Source organism: Staurois parvus, unplaced genomic scaffold (assembly GCF_062004578.1).
Source record: "Staurois parvus isolate SC_StPar_1 unplaced genomic scaffold, SC_StPar_1.0 ptg000267l, whole genome shotgun sequence".
NCBI lineage: Eukaryota > Metazoa > Chordata > Amphibia > Anura > Ranidae > Staurois > Staurois parvus.
Window position 1 is genome coordinate 5,325,278 of NW_028318063.1, and position 16,982 is coordinate 5,342,259.

Genomic DNA, 16,982 nt, shown 5'->3' on the forward strand with positions numbered 1-16,982 from the left:
GGCAGTGATGTGCCAGTACATTGATTTGCCTGCTTGGGCTGCTCGTCCACAGTACATTGCGGGCGAACAGTCTGGAAGCGTTTAAAGTATAACTAAAGGTGAAACTTTTTTTCATTTGGGACAGATTGGAGATCGGTTGGAATACCTGTCAGATCTCTGTTGCTACCTCTGCCCGTTAGGCTGGGCATACTATAATAATTTTTTTCTGTTCAACCAACCAGCGGGCTCTGACAGTGGGAGTAGAGCGTTCCCCTCCATCAGAACACACTGATCAGTGCAGCTGGCTATGCTGGTATGTCCTCCCAAAACAGCACTCATTTGAGTTCTTAGGGTCGCACAGCGGCATGGTCGCCAATCACTGTATCCACTGGACACAGCAGATCACAGATTGAAGTACAGGGCCACTGTGATTGGCCTGGGTACCATGTGATCACAGCGATCAGTCAGCAGTGGTAAACAATGGCTTTCATTCATCATGCCATTGTTTTAAAATGTGATTTCTGCCCTGACACTGTACCACGTAATAGCTGTGGCCAATGGCCCTGTACCATGTAATAGCTGTGGTCAATCAAAGTAGCAAAACAATGGCATCATGAATAATGCCAAACACAGAAGCAATTGCTTATACAATGATCATGACTGTATAAGCAATTGTAGTGTAAAAGAAAAACAAAAAACAAAAACAGATCACCCTCCCAGAGTATGGTGACACTGCACTTTTCTTCTTCTTTACATACTGGTCACCAAAGCAAGTGCAGTGTCACTATGGTGCTGCTGTGGCAGTGATCATGTACAATGGCTGGCTGCTTTGATCACTGTATGTCAGGGCTGTCAGCCATTGTCTCTGATCACCGCCACAGCACTAAAATGTCACCAGACTAGTGTTACCATTCAATATCCCTAATCAATGCCTTCCCACTTGCCGTGTCCCTAATCACCAGTAATAGTTACCCTGATCACCGTAACACCAGTTATACTGTCACCAAAAGGACTTGTTCACATGTGTGATGCTCTCTGAAGAGCCATTTGTGTTCAGATTACGCTTCAGAGAGCATTTGACAGGCAGTGAGAAGGTGTTGTATTGCCTCCTCGACACTTGCTTTAACCCCTTGGATCACTCATAAGCACCCCTATTCCCTTGAGTGGGTCATGATCAGCAGGCACACAGGAGTTATAATTCCTACCACAGCTGCAAACTAAAGCTTCGCAAAAAAAAAATGCATAATACATTCAAAAAATCTCCTCCTAGTTAATTATATACAACTGTGACAAATAAAGTACATCAAATTAAAAAACTAAAATGTGATTAATATATTATTAAACGTAAATCCACTGTGCCATATGCAATAATTAATTAATAAATTAAATAAATTAAATATATCGGTGAAAAGATATATATTGGTGACTGTCCAATAAAATATTGCGTGTTCCAAAAGTTTCAATCTGTGCTTCAATTCTGACATGCATATGCGCTCACCTCCATGTAAACCTAATAATAGGCAAACATAACTTTGTATCCAAATAGGTTGTGATCTATTGTAATCTATAGCTGGATACTTCAGGGTCGGGTGGACATTGGATACCCCCTAGGTTCTCCTGGGCAGATCACTGCTTGTTTGCTGGTATAGCTGTCAGGATCTCTCCCTCCTTACAATGCAGGATTTTGCTCCGTCCCTCCCTTCATAAGGTTTACCATGCCTCATAAAAATTACCTTGGGGTGTTTCCTCTCCAAAATGGGTCATTTTGTGCATGTTTCTGCTATTCTTGTGCTCTAGGGCCCCCAAAAATGTGATAGGTAGTCAGGAAATTAGACGTAACAACTGCAACTCCTGAAGGTGCTCCCTAGATTTTGGGCGCCTCTCTGTGGCTAGACTGAAAAAGCGCCTCAGGAATGTGGTATTTCCATGCTCGAAAGGATTAGCAAAATGTGTTTTGTGGTGTTATTCTAAATATGCGTACGATGTGTGTTAGAAATATCCTATTTATTGACGACTTTGTGTAAAAAGAAAAAAATACATTCTCTGTTTCATTTTCTGTCCTGCGTTTTCCAAAAACTTATGACATTTTCTCACAAGTCTCACCATGCCTTTTGAGGTGTTGTATGTGAGAAATAGCTCGTTAAAATGACATCTTTGTGAAAAAAAAATGTAATTTCCTAATTTTCCTAAAAAAAATGTCTGTTATGAAAACCATGAGCTGTCTATTTTCCAGAAAAGGTCATTTGGGGGGTATTTGCACTGTCCTGGCATTTTAGGGCTTCAAGAAATGAGATTTGCAGTCAGTAAATCAGTTTGCCTTTACTACCTGGTTTAATGCCTCTTTTCTTTGACATAGCACTACTACTTGGTACGAAGTAATGCTTTCAATGATTCTAGTTCGTACCTATGATATTATCACGTACCTGGTGTTAGAGGCCAATGGAGAGAGAGCTTCCCTTGCGGTTAAGTTCCAGACTCCCCTGAGAGTGGGACAGCAGGAGTCATGCCCAAAGTGGCACAGGTCTCCTATAGGAGTGCTCGTTGGTGGTCCACCCAGGAGCACAGCTGATGCACTCAGATGGGATCTGCAGACAGGTGGTGCCTGTGTGAGGTGCAAGCCTTCCGGGAAACAGAGAATCACAGGATAGCCAGTTCAAAGCCAAGGTCAGGTACCAGGTGGGAATCAGAGCAGAGGAGCAAAGAGGGAATATCCGTTAGCCAAGCTGAGGTCAGACCAGGGGTTAAGCAGAGAAGACAGGTCCAAGAGAAGAGCAAGCCGAGTCGGTATCAGGAAATCACAGATCACAATAGCACAGGAAACAGGAACAAGGTACTGGGAAGCCAGAGATCAACCAGCACCAGAGAGTAGTGCAGGGGTTCCTTATAAAGGCCCTTTGCCGCCATATTTGAGCCGCTGTGAGCTTCTGCGGCCATGCAAGGTACTGGCAGGGGTGCCAGGTCTCCTAACACCTCTGCCAATGATAAAGCCCTGACAGTGCCCCCCCTCCCCAGCCTCCGGATGCCTACCCGGGCCATCTTGTCTGGATATTTGAAGTAGAACTCTTGGAGAAGTCTGGGGGCATGTACATTGTCTTTTGGTTCCCAGGAGCTTTCTTCAGGAGAATACCCCTTCAATTTGATCAAGAACTGTATCTGCCTTCCTCACTTCCTGCAGTCCAAGATTGATTCTACCTCGTATTCTGCCTCCTCCCCAACTGCCATTGGCGGCGGAGGAGGTTCCACTTTTCCCAGAAATGGATCATGAACTGCTGGCTTGAGTAGAGAAACATTGAAGACTGGGTGAATCCTATATGATTCGGGAAGAGATAGCTCATATGCCACTGGATTGATTACTCGTTTGATCCGAAAGGGCCCAATGTATCTTAGTCCCAACCTCCGCGATGAGCAAGGAAGTTTTAGGTTTGCTGTTTACAACCACACCTGGTCTCCAACCTTCAGAGAAGCATTTCCCCTCCGTTTCTTTTCATAGTATCTTTTGTAGTCAGTTTGCGATCTTTGTATGGATTCCTGGAGAGCTCGATAGTTGTCCTGTATCCTGCTGGTTCTGTCCTGAACTGCGGGTACCGAGGTTTCGAATATGGTATCCGGCAGGCACGAAGGGTGTAATCCGTAATTGGCCCAAAATGGTGACTGATTCGTAGCGGAGTGGACGGAATTATTGTATGCAAATTCTGCTAATGGGAGTAGAGATGTCCAGTCATCCTGGGAAAAGGCGGAGAAACATTGTAGATATTGTTCCAACGTTTGATTAGTTCGTTCAGTTTGGCCATTACTTTGAGGATGGTACGCCGATGATAGGCAGAGTTTCACTTTCAGGGTTTTACATAGGGCTCTCCAGAACCTGGAGGTAAATTGAACCCCTCAGTCTGACACGATATTGCTGGGCAGTCCGTTTAGCCTAACAATTTCCTTGATAAAGATATGTGCCATCTAAGGCGCCGACGGAGTTCCTATCATTGGCAGAAAATGGGCCACCTTAGATAGCCAATCTACCACCACTAGGATGGTAGTAAACCCCTCAGAGGGTGGCAAGTCTACAATAAAGTCCATTGCAATCATTTCCCAGGGATGATTAGGAATGGACAGGGGCCTCAGCAACCCCATGCCTTGGCTTTGTCTCCCTTGCTACGTAGACACACTGTGCAGGATTTTACGCAAGTTCTGCAGTCCTGACTTAAGTTAGGCCAACAAAACGATCGCTGAATCACATCTTGGGATCTTACCTACTGGGGTACAAAGATCTTATCTTGGTGCCACAGAAAGTCATCCTGCCTTCTTAACGAGTTCTGCTCAGGTTTGGTGCACCATGCAGATGCCTGTTCAATCGAAAGCTTCAGACTGGGCTGGATCAACAAAAAATTTGGGGCCGACAGGATGGTTTCGGGGGGCGAAGGTTCAATTGAATCCGGGAACATACGTAATAGAGCATCTGTCTTCCTGTTCTTGGATCCTGGGTGGTAGGTGATGTGAAAATTGAATCTGGAGAAATATAGGGCCCATCTTGCTTGCCGCTGTCTTAGGCGCTTGGCAGATATTAAATATTCTAGATTCTTATTATCTGAAAAGATCATGATTGGGTGACCAGCTCCTTCCAAAAGGTACCTCCATTCTTCGAACGCCGTTTTGATCGCCAAAAGTTCCCTGTCGCCTACGTCGTAGTGCCTTTCAGCTTGGCTTAGTTTCTTAGCGCAAAAAGCTACTGGATGGAGCAGAGCTTTTGGGCCTTGGCGTTGTGAGACCGCGGCTCCTGTAGCCACCTCCGATGTGTCCACCTCCAGGATGAAGGGAAGTTTTGACTCTGGGTGTTGTAATACAGGAGCAGAAGTGAACTGCTTTTTTAACTGCTCGAAGGCTGTCTGTGCTTCCTGGCTCCAGAGAAAACGTGCATGCTGGCGAGTGAGTTGGGTAATGGGGGCTATAATGGTTGAGAAGCCCTTGATGAACTTCCGATAAAAATTGGCAAAGCCCACAAATTTTTGGACTCCTTTTTTGTCAGTAGGTGCAGGCCAATCCAATATGGCAGAGATTTTCTGAGGATCCATAGAGATTCTTTCAGTAGAGATTATGAGCCAAGGAACGGGATGGACTGCTTCTCGAACTCGCACTTTTCTGCCTTAGCGTACAGGCCATGCGTTCTCAGCGTATTCAGTACCCTTTGTCACATACCTTACTTGTGAGCCTGATAGCAGGAGGAAGTCCTCTCGTACAGCTCCGGTTCAAGGGCCACTGAAGGTGGAACAGCAGCCACAAGAGCACGGCGGGATATAAGTGCCTGTTCAGTCCTGTAGTCTGTGCTGGAATTGCTGGCACTTTGCTGGGAGATAGGATGGCTGGACTGGCTGGTGGCAGAGCAGGCTGGCAGCAGAGCAGGCAGGCAGGCAGGCAGGCAATGAAGCAGGCTGGTAACAGACTGTATGCAGGGTCAAACAAGCCAGGTCGGTAACAGATAAGCGGATCAGACATGAACGGTAAACAGACGAATAGTCAGGTCACAAGCCAGGGTCAGTGTTGGTGGGAGCAGATCAGGCAGAGTCAGAAGGCTGAGGCAGAGTCCAAGAAACAAGCTGGGGTCAATCACAGGTAATCACAGGAACAGGCACAGGAATACAGGAAGGGGAGCTGCAGATTAGACAGCACAGGTTAATAGTGCTGCTGGGTTTAAATAGTCTGATTGGCGCCAACATTAGCAACGGGCTGTTGCGTGTGTGCGCGTGCGTACGCACGAACGCAAATGCACACGACTATGTGTAGCAGAACGGGCCCTCGCACATCTGCGCCTGCACCGCTGTACACTATGGCGAGCATCTTCCTGACACCCTTTTAACATGGTCTTGGTGGAGTTCCAACAAGTTGGAGAAAATCAGGATATCGTCCAGGTAGACGATCGAGAAGAGATCGAGGTATTCCCTGAAGATATCGTTCACGAAGTGTTGGAATGTCGCAGGGGCGTTGCAGAATCCAAACGACATCACTAGGTACTCAAAATGCCCAAAGCGTGTTCTGAAAACGGTCTTCCACTCATTGTCCTCCCTAATCTGAAGTAAATTGTAGACTCCTCATAAATCTAGCTTGGTGAACACTTGGGCTGTCCGAAACCTCTGAAATAACTCAGGAACGAGAGGGAGTGGGTACCGATTTTTAATGGTGATCTTGTTGAGTTCTCTATAATCGGTACAGGGACGGATAGACTGATCCTTTTTTTCAACTAAGAAAATACCTGCCCCAGCAGGTGTGGAAGAGGGACGGATGAATCCTTTGGCAAGGTTCTCATCGCTATATTGCCAGAGAGCTTCCAGTTCTAGTTCGGATAGTGGGAAGATTCACCCAAAAGGTATTTGTGCCCCTGGAAGCAGCTCAATAGGGAAATCATATGGTCGATGGGATGGTAAAGTGTCAGCTTTCTTTTTATCAAATACATCAAGGAAATGGTGGTAGGCACCCCCTGCCTACCACCATCCCCCAATGGATTGACTGGCATCTGAGGTAGGCTGAACTGAGAGGCACCCAGGAAAATTGGTGGGGGGCGTGGGAGTGCCGCAGTGCTAAAGCCAGTAATTTGATGGGAAGGTGACTTCTTTCTTGAGCCAGTTGATTTGTGGATTGTGAGCTTGCAACCAAAGTATTCCTGGGATGGCTGGAAACATGGGAGATCTCAGGACATCGAAGCGGATGAATTCCTGATGGCCAGAGTCAGTTGTGGCTAGGATGGGAATGGTTTCTTGGGTAATGGGTCCTGAGCTAGGAGCGGTGCCATCTGCTAGGAGTACATTGAGCCTTTGTGTTTTATGACGAAAAGGAATACCTAGGTTCTGGGCAAGGTTGATGTCCAAGAAACATCTACAGGCTCCCGAATCAATGATTGCCCGCAACTTGACTTCCTTTCCAGCCACCTGTAATGACATGGGTAGAACGACATGGGTGTTTAAGGTTCCGGATAACTGGAGATATGAAGGATGAGGCTGGCTGGACTTGGTATCACTGGGCAGTTGCATAAGAAATGGCCCATGACCCTGCAGTAAAGGCATAGGTTGCCTTGCCGTCTGCGTTATCTTTCCTCTGGAGTTAAGGCAGGTCGAAGAAGGCCAATTTGCATGGGTTCTAGTTCAGGAGTGCCGATAGGCGGAGAAATAGGGACAGAATCCACTGGTCTTGGAACCCTTGGCAGAACCAATGTGGGGCGAAAGGTCTGGGTACGTTCAGAATGTCTCTTCCGTAGCCGTCGATCCAATTGGGTAGCGAGTCGAATTAGGTTCTCCAAGGAGGAGGGAGCTTCCACCCTAGCTAATTCATCCTTGAGCGACTCAGACCTAGACGGAACTGGTATTTTAGGGCTGCGTCATTCCACCTGGCTGACCATTTGCGGAATTCCACAATGTAGTCCTCCACAGGCCGTCAGCCTTGTTGTAAAGCATGAAGAGCGGATTCAGCAGTGGAGGTCCTCTGGGGGTCATCATAGAGAGCTGATATGGCTTCAAAGAATGTGATCACTGAGTTCAGCGCTGGGTCTTTTTGTTACAGTAAGCTGTGTGCCCATGATTGAGGTTCATCAAATAGGAGAAAAATTTTGAACCCCACTTTAACTCCCTCAAGTGAGGTCCTCAGTTGCAGTGCGAAATACAACTCATAAGCGTTCTTGAAGGCTCTGAATTTACGTCGGTCCCCTAGGAAGCTTTCCGGAATGGGAACCTTGGGCTCTGGAGGTGGTAGTACCACAGCGGGTGTAACAGTGGAAGGCGAACTGGCTGGTGCCACTGTAGGGATAGGACTAGGCAACGGATTCTGGTTTGCAGAAGTTGCAGCAGTAGTGAGCGAATGGAGACGTCCCTCCAGCTGAAAATATCCCTCCTGCAGATCCTTGACCGCTTGTGTAAGTGCTGTCATCTTTTGGCACAGGGCCTCTAATGCGGAAGCACCTCTCTTGGCCTCAGACATAATGGCTGGTTGATACTATCACGTACCTGGTGTTAGAGGCCAATGGAGAGAGGGCTTCCCTTGCGGCTAAGTTCCAGACTCCCCTGAGAGTGGGACAGCAGGAGTCAGGCCCAAAGTAGCACAGGCCACCTGTAGGAGTGCTCGTTGATGGTCCACCCAGGAGCACAGCTGATTCACTGAGATGGGAACTGCAGACAGGTGGTGCCCGTGCGAGGTATGCAAGCCTTCCGGGAAACAAAGGATCACAGGATAGCCAGTTCAAAGCCAAGGTCAGGCACCAGGTGGGAATCAGAGCAGACGTAGTCAGATTGGATAGCCGAGGTCATACACAGAGGAGCAAAGAGGGAATATCCGTTAGCCAAGCCGAGGTCAGATCAGGGGTTAAGCAGAGAAGACAGGTCCAAGAGCAAGTCAAGTCGGTATCAGGAAATCACAGATCACAATAGCACAGGAAACAGGAACAAGGTACTGGGAAGCCAGAGATCAACCAGTACCTGAGAGTAGTGCAGGGCTTCCTTATAAAGGCCCTTTGCTGCCAAATTTGAGCCGATGTGAACTTCTGCGGCCATGCAAGGTACTGGCAGGGGTGCCAGGTCTCCTAACACCTCTGCCGAGGACAGAGCCCTGACAGATATTGTATGTTTGTACATTCAACCTGGTGTGTTAGAGGGACTTAGGTTCTTGAAAAGGTCAAAGAAAAGAACAGAGGACCCATCCTAATCAACGGCTGCTAGGGGGGTAGCACTACATGTGGGGCTTGTCTGGGATCACTCTGTTCTGAATGCCAGTGATCTAGATAACGGCCCAGAAGAAGTCATCATGGACAGCGCTGCAGCTGCCAAGTGGTCCCAAGAGCAAAATGATATACTGGAACTGTGTGTGGTTGATCAATGTGCCAGGGAACGAATGGACTGAGAAGCAGATTCACCAAGCAGCAAGAACACTAACCCCAGAGCAAAGAGTCTGTGTTAGACATGAAGGTGGAACCACCTTCTGCTTGTACCTATGTGCTGCTAGAGTGGAGAAGGGACATCCCTGCCTGTTACCTGGGAGAGAGTGTCCATCTGACAGCAGAAGTTGAAGCTCATTTAATCTAGCTACAAGTGTCATCTACTAATCCTTAAAGTCCAAATCAGACTTTGGCAGAGACCAGAATGAACACCCTCACTCCTGCATCTACTTCAGGATTGCCTCATGCTTCCTTCTTCACTGATGTAGGGAAGTTAGTTGAGAACTTTTTCAAGAATGGGTCGGTCTCCATCGATCATGGATATCAGAAGCTACGGTTCTTCCCGTGAAGATCCTGGTTCCATCTGGAGAAGACAACTTTGAAACATGTTTCTGTTCCAGACTGCGCTGCACTGACTGGATCAGTCACTGGTTGTAGGTGGGTGTCACGTACCTGGTAGGGGAGACTGATGTGGAGATGAGGGCGTGCTCTTGCAGCTCCTGCTCGGTGCTCCTGATAGAGTAGACAGAGAACACGAGAGCCAGGAGTAGAATGAGTACCAGGCAAGTCTGCGCTGTCAGCCGACAGGTGGGTAGCTTGGATGACCAGGATGCAGGTCAGCGGAGGATGCAGGTCAGCCGGAGCAGCGACTGGCAGGTTTTTGCAGGGACTGCGGATAGCAAGACACAGGCTGGGGAAGTAGCAGAGTCAGACAAGCCAGGTCGAGATCTATCAGGTGGATCAGGTGCAGGGAGCAGGCAAGCGGATAGTCGAGGTTCAGGCCAGGAGTCGGTAACCAGAGGTAGATAGCGGAGGGGAGCAGGCAGGGCATAGAGTCAAGCTGGGTCGGTGCAGGCGGAGTTCAAACGAAGTCAGGGCAGGTCAGGTCGGCAGCAGGATCAGGATACACAAACAGCAGATAAGAGAATATGGTAGACCAGAAGGCAATAATTCCTAGTGCAGCATCAGTTTAAATAGCCCGCCTGGCGCCAGTCCAGTGGCGGGCGCCAGCACCGCTGCACGAACGCACGTGAGCACAGAGGCACAACCATCATGTAACCGACACGGGTGCATAACTGTGTGTCTACGTGTACTTTGCTTTCCCTGCCAGTGCCCCCCCTTTCTCATGGGCAGCCTCCGGATGCCCAGCTGGGTCAGTTTTCAGGGTACTTGCATCTGAAGGCAAGGATTAAGTCTTTAGCATGAACATTGGACTCTGGATCCCATGAGTTATCCTCAGGACCATATCCTTTCCATTTAATTAAATACTGAAGTTGATTCCTTCTCTTTCTACAATCTATAATTGTTTCGACCTCGTATTCTGCCTCACCGTCAACAATTATTGGTTCAGGTGCACCCGACTTCCAGTCAGGAAATGGATTAGGAGCTGAAGGCTTAAGCAGTGACGCATGGAATACAGGGTGTATTTTAAGTGAGCCCTGGTACCAAGTTTCTTCGTGCGACATGTCAACTTTAGATTGGTTGAGAGTAACCATACTTTCTCACCGGGTTCCAGAATCAAGTCTCCTTTCCTCTTTCTGTCAAAGAACCTTTTGTTGTCCTGCTGAGCTTTCGAGATTGCTTCTTGTGGCATCTTCTTGTTCTACTGAAGAAATTCAAGGGTGTTTTGCATGACCGGAATTAATGATTCAGGTACCACATTGAATAAGAACAAAGGATGAAATCCATAATTTGAGAAGAAGGGAGACTGTTTTGTGGCTGAGTGCTTAGAAGTGTTGTATGCAAATTCAGCTAAGGGCAACAGTGACACCCAGTCGTCTTGGGAGAATGACATGAAGCAGCGGATATACTGTTCCAAGATCTGATTGGTTCTCTCCGTCTGCCCATTACCCTGGGGATGATAGGCGGAGGAAAAAGAAAGTTTCACTTTCAGTGTCTCACAAAGTGCTCTCCAGAATTTTTAGGTAAATTGCACTCCTCGATCGGAGACGATATTTCTGGGAACACCATGGAGCCTCACGACTTCCTTTATGAAAACTCAGGACGTTCCCATTGCTGATCGTACCCCCTTCATGGGGATAAAATGGGCCACCTTTGAAAATCGGTCCACCACGACAAAGATAGCTGAACATCCTTCTGATGGTGGTAATTTTACAATAAAATCTATGGAAATCATCTGCCAGGGCCGATCAGGGACTGGTAGAGGCCTGAGTAGTCCCCAGGACTTATTTCTATTGTTCTTACTGCGTATGCATGCGGGGCAGGAATTCACATACCCCTTGCAATCCTTTTCCCATTCAGGCCACCAGAACAGGCGCTGTACCAGATCTACCGCTCTGTGGACTCCAAAGTGCCCTGCCAGGGGGTGATCATGACATAGTCCCAAGGCTGCTAATCGAATATCTTCTGGTACAAAAATTCTGTCCCAGGACCACAGTACGCCTTCTTTAGTGGATAAGGTCACTCCTGTTGGAGAGAGAACCCCCCATTGATGCTTGTTGAATTTGCAACATTAAGTCTGTTTGCAAGAGAAAAAAATACCCTGCTGAAAGCACAGTGTCTAGAGTAATAGGATCCTTGGGATCATCGAACATTCGAGACAAGGCATCAGGTTTGACATTCTTGGAGCCTGTTCTATAGGTAATGTGAAATGAGAATTGGGAAAAAAAAAAGTGCCCACCTGGCTTGTTGAAGCTTCAAACGTCTTCCCATCTTTAGGTATTCTAAGTTCTTATGGTCTGTGTAGATTAAGGTGGGGTGTGCTGCTCCCTCTAAGAGGTACCTCCACTCTTCCAGGGCTGACTTAATAGCAAGCAGTTCACGATCCCCGACGTCATAATTCTTTTCCGCAGGGGATAGTTTACAAGAAAAGAATGCCACTGGGTATAATAGGAGCTTCAGGCCCTGTTGCTGTGATAGAACTGCTCCAACTGCATTTTCTGAGGCATACACTACCACAAAAGGGTAGTGCCGGGTCTGGGTGACTTAAAATAGCTGCATGGATGAACAGTTCTTTTAATGCATCAAAGGAAGTTTGAGCTTCAGGTGTCCAGCAGAAGCGAATGCCTTGTTTAGTCAGGTGGTTGATGGGGGCGATAATAGCTGAGAACCCCTTAATACATTTTCTGTAGACATTTGAAAAGCCTACAAAGCGTTGGATTCCTTTCCGGTCTGATGGTACGGGCCACTCCAGGATGGCAGAGAGCTTTTGAGGGTCCATCCTAAAGCCTTCAGTGGAGATAAATTAACCCCAGGAATTGGATGCTTTGCCATTCAAATTCACATTTTTCGGGTTTTGCATGCAGTCCATGTAATCTAAGGCGACCGAGGACTTTCTGGACATGCCCCCGGTGAAGTTCAATTGAGGCTGAAAAAAATCAAGATATCATCGAGATAAACTATAACAAAAATGTCTAGGAAGTCTTTGAAGATGGCGTTAACAAAGGGTTGGAAAGTTGCAGGTGCGTTGGATAGCCCAAAGGGAATTACTAGGTATTCAAAATGCCCAAACTTGGTATAGAAGGCAGTCTTCCACTCATCTCCTTCCCGGATCCGCACAAGGTTGTATACCCCTCGTCTAGTTGGTAAATACAGTTGCAAATCTGAGTCTCTGAAATAGTTCCGCAAGGGATATCTGTTTTTAACTGTAATTTTGTTCAGCTCATGGTAGTCCACACACGAATGGAGGCAATGGTCTTTCTTTTCTACGAAAAAGATTCCTGCTCCTGCTGGTGAAGTAGAGGGGTGGATGAACCCCTTGTTCAAGCTGTCATCAATATATTCCTTTAGTGCCTCTAATTCACGCTCTGATAGTGGGAAGATCCACCCAAAAGGAATTTCGGCCCCAGGTAACAATTCAATTGGACAGTCATAGGGTCGGTGTGGCGGAAGCGTGTCAGCACGTTTGCTAAAGACGTCCAGGAAGCTATGGTAGGCTGTGGGAACCACTTGATATAATTCGGCATCATGTCCATGCATAGTAGGGGCACAGGTGGAGCGGAAAGTTGGGGCAGGCAAAGCTCATGACAGTAAGCCGATTGGAAGTCCACTTTGCCAGTTGCCCAGTCGATGCTGGGATTGTGTGCTTGTAACCAGGGGATACCCAGAATGACTGGAAATAGAGGAGAGGCAATGGCGTCCAGACAAAGAAACTCCTTGTGGCCAGAAGGAGATGTTACAACTGGTATTGGAGTAGTGTCCTGGGTGAGTGCCCCAGATATGAGGCTGGATCCATCACCCAAGTATACTGAGAGTCTCTGCATTTTAGCTCGTAGGGGTATCTGGTGATGGAGGAAAAAAAGTCAATAAAAAAAAAAAATGCAGGCTCCAGAATCAATGATGGCAGAGACTGGCGGGGTTCTTTCCGGGAGCTAAAATGAGATGGAGATAGCAATGTGAGTTGATAGGTGCAGATGGTAGATTAGCAGGTAAGATGGTCAGGAATTTACGCAGCTTTGCGGGACAGTTCATTACATAGTGGCTCAGTTCCCCACAATAGAGACAGGTTATTCTGTCGGCGACGTTGGCGCTCTTGAGGTATAAGTGAGGCCCACAGTAATCCTAGTTGCATGGGTTTGGGTTCTTCAGCTGGTGGTGCGGCCAAATTGGTTGGTGCCATGCTTGCCAGTGGTGGTGCCCTGAGTAGCATCCACACTGGACGGACTTGACCAGCAGACCTTTCTAGTCGTCGCTTCCTGAGACGACGGTAAATCTGAATGGCCAGATTAATGAGGTCTTCTAGTGTGCTTGGTACCCCTACATGGGCTAGTTCATCCTTGAGAGGTTTGGCAAGGCCCAAGCAGAATTGGTAACGCAGGGCAGTGTCATTCCAGTTACTATCGGCGCTCCAGCGCCTAAACTCAGATACATAGTCCTGTACTGCCCTGTGACCCAGCTGAAGAACATGAAGAGCTGCTTCCGCTGATGCAGATCACGGAGGATCATCGTAGAGCTGGGCCATGGAGTCAAAGAAGATATTTAAAGAAGATAGCTTGGTGTCTTCTTTCACCAGCAGGTGGTAAGCCCATGCCTGTGGTTCCCCTTGCAGCAGAGATATCACTAATCCCACCTTGGTTGCCTCCAGTGAATATGTGCGTGGTTGTAAGGCAAAATATAAATCACATGCGCTATGGAACACCCGAAAGTTACTGCGGTCACCGGAAAATCTCCCGGGTGTGGGTACTCTGGGTTTGGGCGGAAGCATTATCACAGCAGGAGTTCCCATGGTTACTGGAGTAGCAGCTGGAGTAGGTGCCGGATGTGGCATTGGCTGAGGTTGCTGGAGCAGGTAGGGTCTGCAGGCGATTTTCCAGTCGGGTATACCCTTCTTGTAGAGTCTTGACAGCTTGCATCAGTGCTGCAATATGATGGCAGATCTCGTCTACAGGAGAGGCCCCTCTCTCAGGCTCCAACAGGGCCTTCTGGTACTGTCACGTACCTGGTAGGGGAGCCTGACATGGAGATGAGGGCATCCTCTTGCAACTCCTGCTCAGCTCTCCTGATAGAGTAGAAAGAGAACACGAGAGCCAGGAGTAGCACGAGTGCCGGGCAAGTCTGCACTGTCAGCCAACAGGTGGGTAGTTTGGACAACCAGGATGCAGGTCGGCTGCGGATGCAGGTTAGCAGGAGCAGCGTCTGGCAAGTTCTTGCAGGGACTGCGGATAGCAAGGCACAGGCTGGGGAAGAAGCAGAGTCAGACAAGCAGGGTTGAAATCTATCAGGCGGATCAGGTACAGGGAGCAGGCAAGCGGATAGTCGAAGTTCAGGCCAGGAGTCGGTAAGCAGAGGTAGATAGCGGAGGGGAGCAGGCAGGGAGTAGTCAGAGTTAAGTTGGGTCGGTGGAGGCAGAGTTCAAACAAAGTCAGGGCAGGTCAGGTCAGCAACATGATCAGGATACACAAACAGCAGATAAGGGAAAATGGTAGACCAGAAGGCAATGATTCCTAGTGCAGCATAAGTTTAAATAGCCCGCCAGGTGCCAGTCCGGTGGTGTGTGTGCATATGCGCAGAGGCACGACCATCATGTAACCAACACTGGCGCATAACTGTGTGCCTACGTGTACTTTGCTTTCCCTGACAGTGGGTGGTTACGTGGTCCCTCCAGTCAGTTGTGCCCAATGGTGGATACTGGCTGTAAACCCTCTTAGGGTTTGGGCTGCTGCCTTTCTGGTACGGCCTTGAGGTTGTTTCCACATGTATATTTGGAATAATAGAAAAGCAGGAACGTCCAGGGGCGGAGTGACAACTCATGGGGCCCCGGGCAATAGGGGATCATGGGGCCCCTGTGTCCTTGCCCAAACTCAAAAAAGCCTATGAAAAAGGTACCAGGGGCATCTCATGGGGCCCCTACTGACCCCGGGCCCGAGTTTCCAAATGGTCAGTCCGCCCCTGGGAACGTTTGATGTCCAAAAGAATGCCCTTTTGATGGTAGATTCAGAGGCAATTATTGAGAGTAATGACAAGTACATCAAGCCAACACGTTTTGAGAGAAAATACTCTGAGGGCTGTTGCTGCACGCTATTAAATGGGAAAAATTCCCATGCCGGTTATATATTTTCCAGGTTTCTTTCCTTGTCAATCTGCAGCTGCTGTTATTCTCTGTAGAATTCAATGCAGTATGATGACCTGGAAGCAGTCCCCATTTCCCAGTTCAACAAGAATTTCTATTGTGCTATCTGATATACAATTCAAATGTAAGTGCAGCGCTAAAGCATAAGGGACAAATGCAATCATAAAGTGCTTATGTGAATAGAAGTGTTCATATAATATTCCAGTGAAATAAATCAAATAAAATGCCTCAGATCACACAGAATCATAAAATCATAAAAAAACTAAATTTCTTAATATAAATAGTGGATAGTCCGTGGCACTGCAGGTCACAGAAGTGCCAAGTGATATATGTGTGCTTATTTAGCAATAATAGTGATTATACATAGTCCGTGACACTAAAGATCACAGCATTGCCCGGTGTTAGTGGAACTTCAAGGTGCAGCAATACCAGCTGGGACCTTATATGGATGTGCACTCACCAGAACGCTACTTGTATAATAGCATTAATGCTGATTCTTATGGGGGGGTCTCAGGAAGCCATAAATAGGGACCGGACTTCTGCAGGGTCAGGGCTATGCAAAACCAGCAAAGGATCCTCCTAGGGCAGTGGTCGGCAAGCCGCGGCTCGCGAGCCACATGCGGCTCTTTACATAATTTAATGCGGCTCTTCTGTGTGCCGGGCGCCCGCTCCCCTCCCTCCTCTCGGGCGCCCGGCACATTGGCTGTCAGGATGTAGGCGGGGCAGCGTGACGAACTCCTCTCCTCTCACAGTCCGCCCTGAAGACCGGAACGGCGCGGGAACACGGCGAGAGGAATGCGCGGAGCAAAGGTAAGTGAATTGACACAATATGGGGAATGAATTACTATAGGGGGGATGAATTACTATAGGGGGGATGAATTACTATGGGGGATGAATTACTATATGGGGGATGAATTACTATATGGGGGATTAATTAATCTGGGGGATGAATTACTATATGGGGGATGAATTACTATGGGGGATGAATTACTATATGGGGGATGAATTACTATATGGGGGATGAATTACTATATGGGGGATGCATTACTATGGGGGATGCATTACTATGGGGGATGCATTACTCTATGGGGGATGAATTACTATGGGGGATGAATTACTATATGGGGGATGAATTACTATATGGGGGATGAATTACTATGGTGGATGAATTACTATATGGGGGATGTATTTTCAGTTTTAAAAATGTGGCTCTCAAAATAAATTTCAATCGTGGTTTTGGCGAGATTTGGCTCAGTTGAAAAAAAAGGTTGCCCACCACTGTCCTAGGGGGAAAAGCTCACCACAAGAGCCGAAAGTATGGCAACATAGTGAAGTATTTATTGTAAATAGTTAAAAGCAATCCACGTGGATACAGCAAAGAGATAGATGCATAAAAGCATACCAAAATGGCTGCCGCTTTGAGCTCCAGCCGTGGCAGTGTGACGTCAGCACGTAAGGCTCCACCCAACACATTTCTTGCGCATGCATGTCTTCAGGGGCATGCATCCAGCAAGGATAATTAGATCAGTTGGCTGTACCAAAGGAATCAGGGATTAGACTGAGGTAAATTTA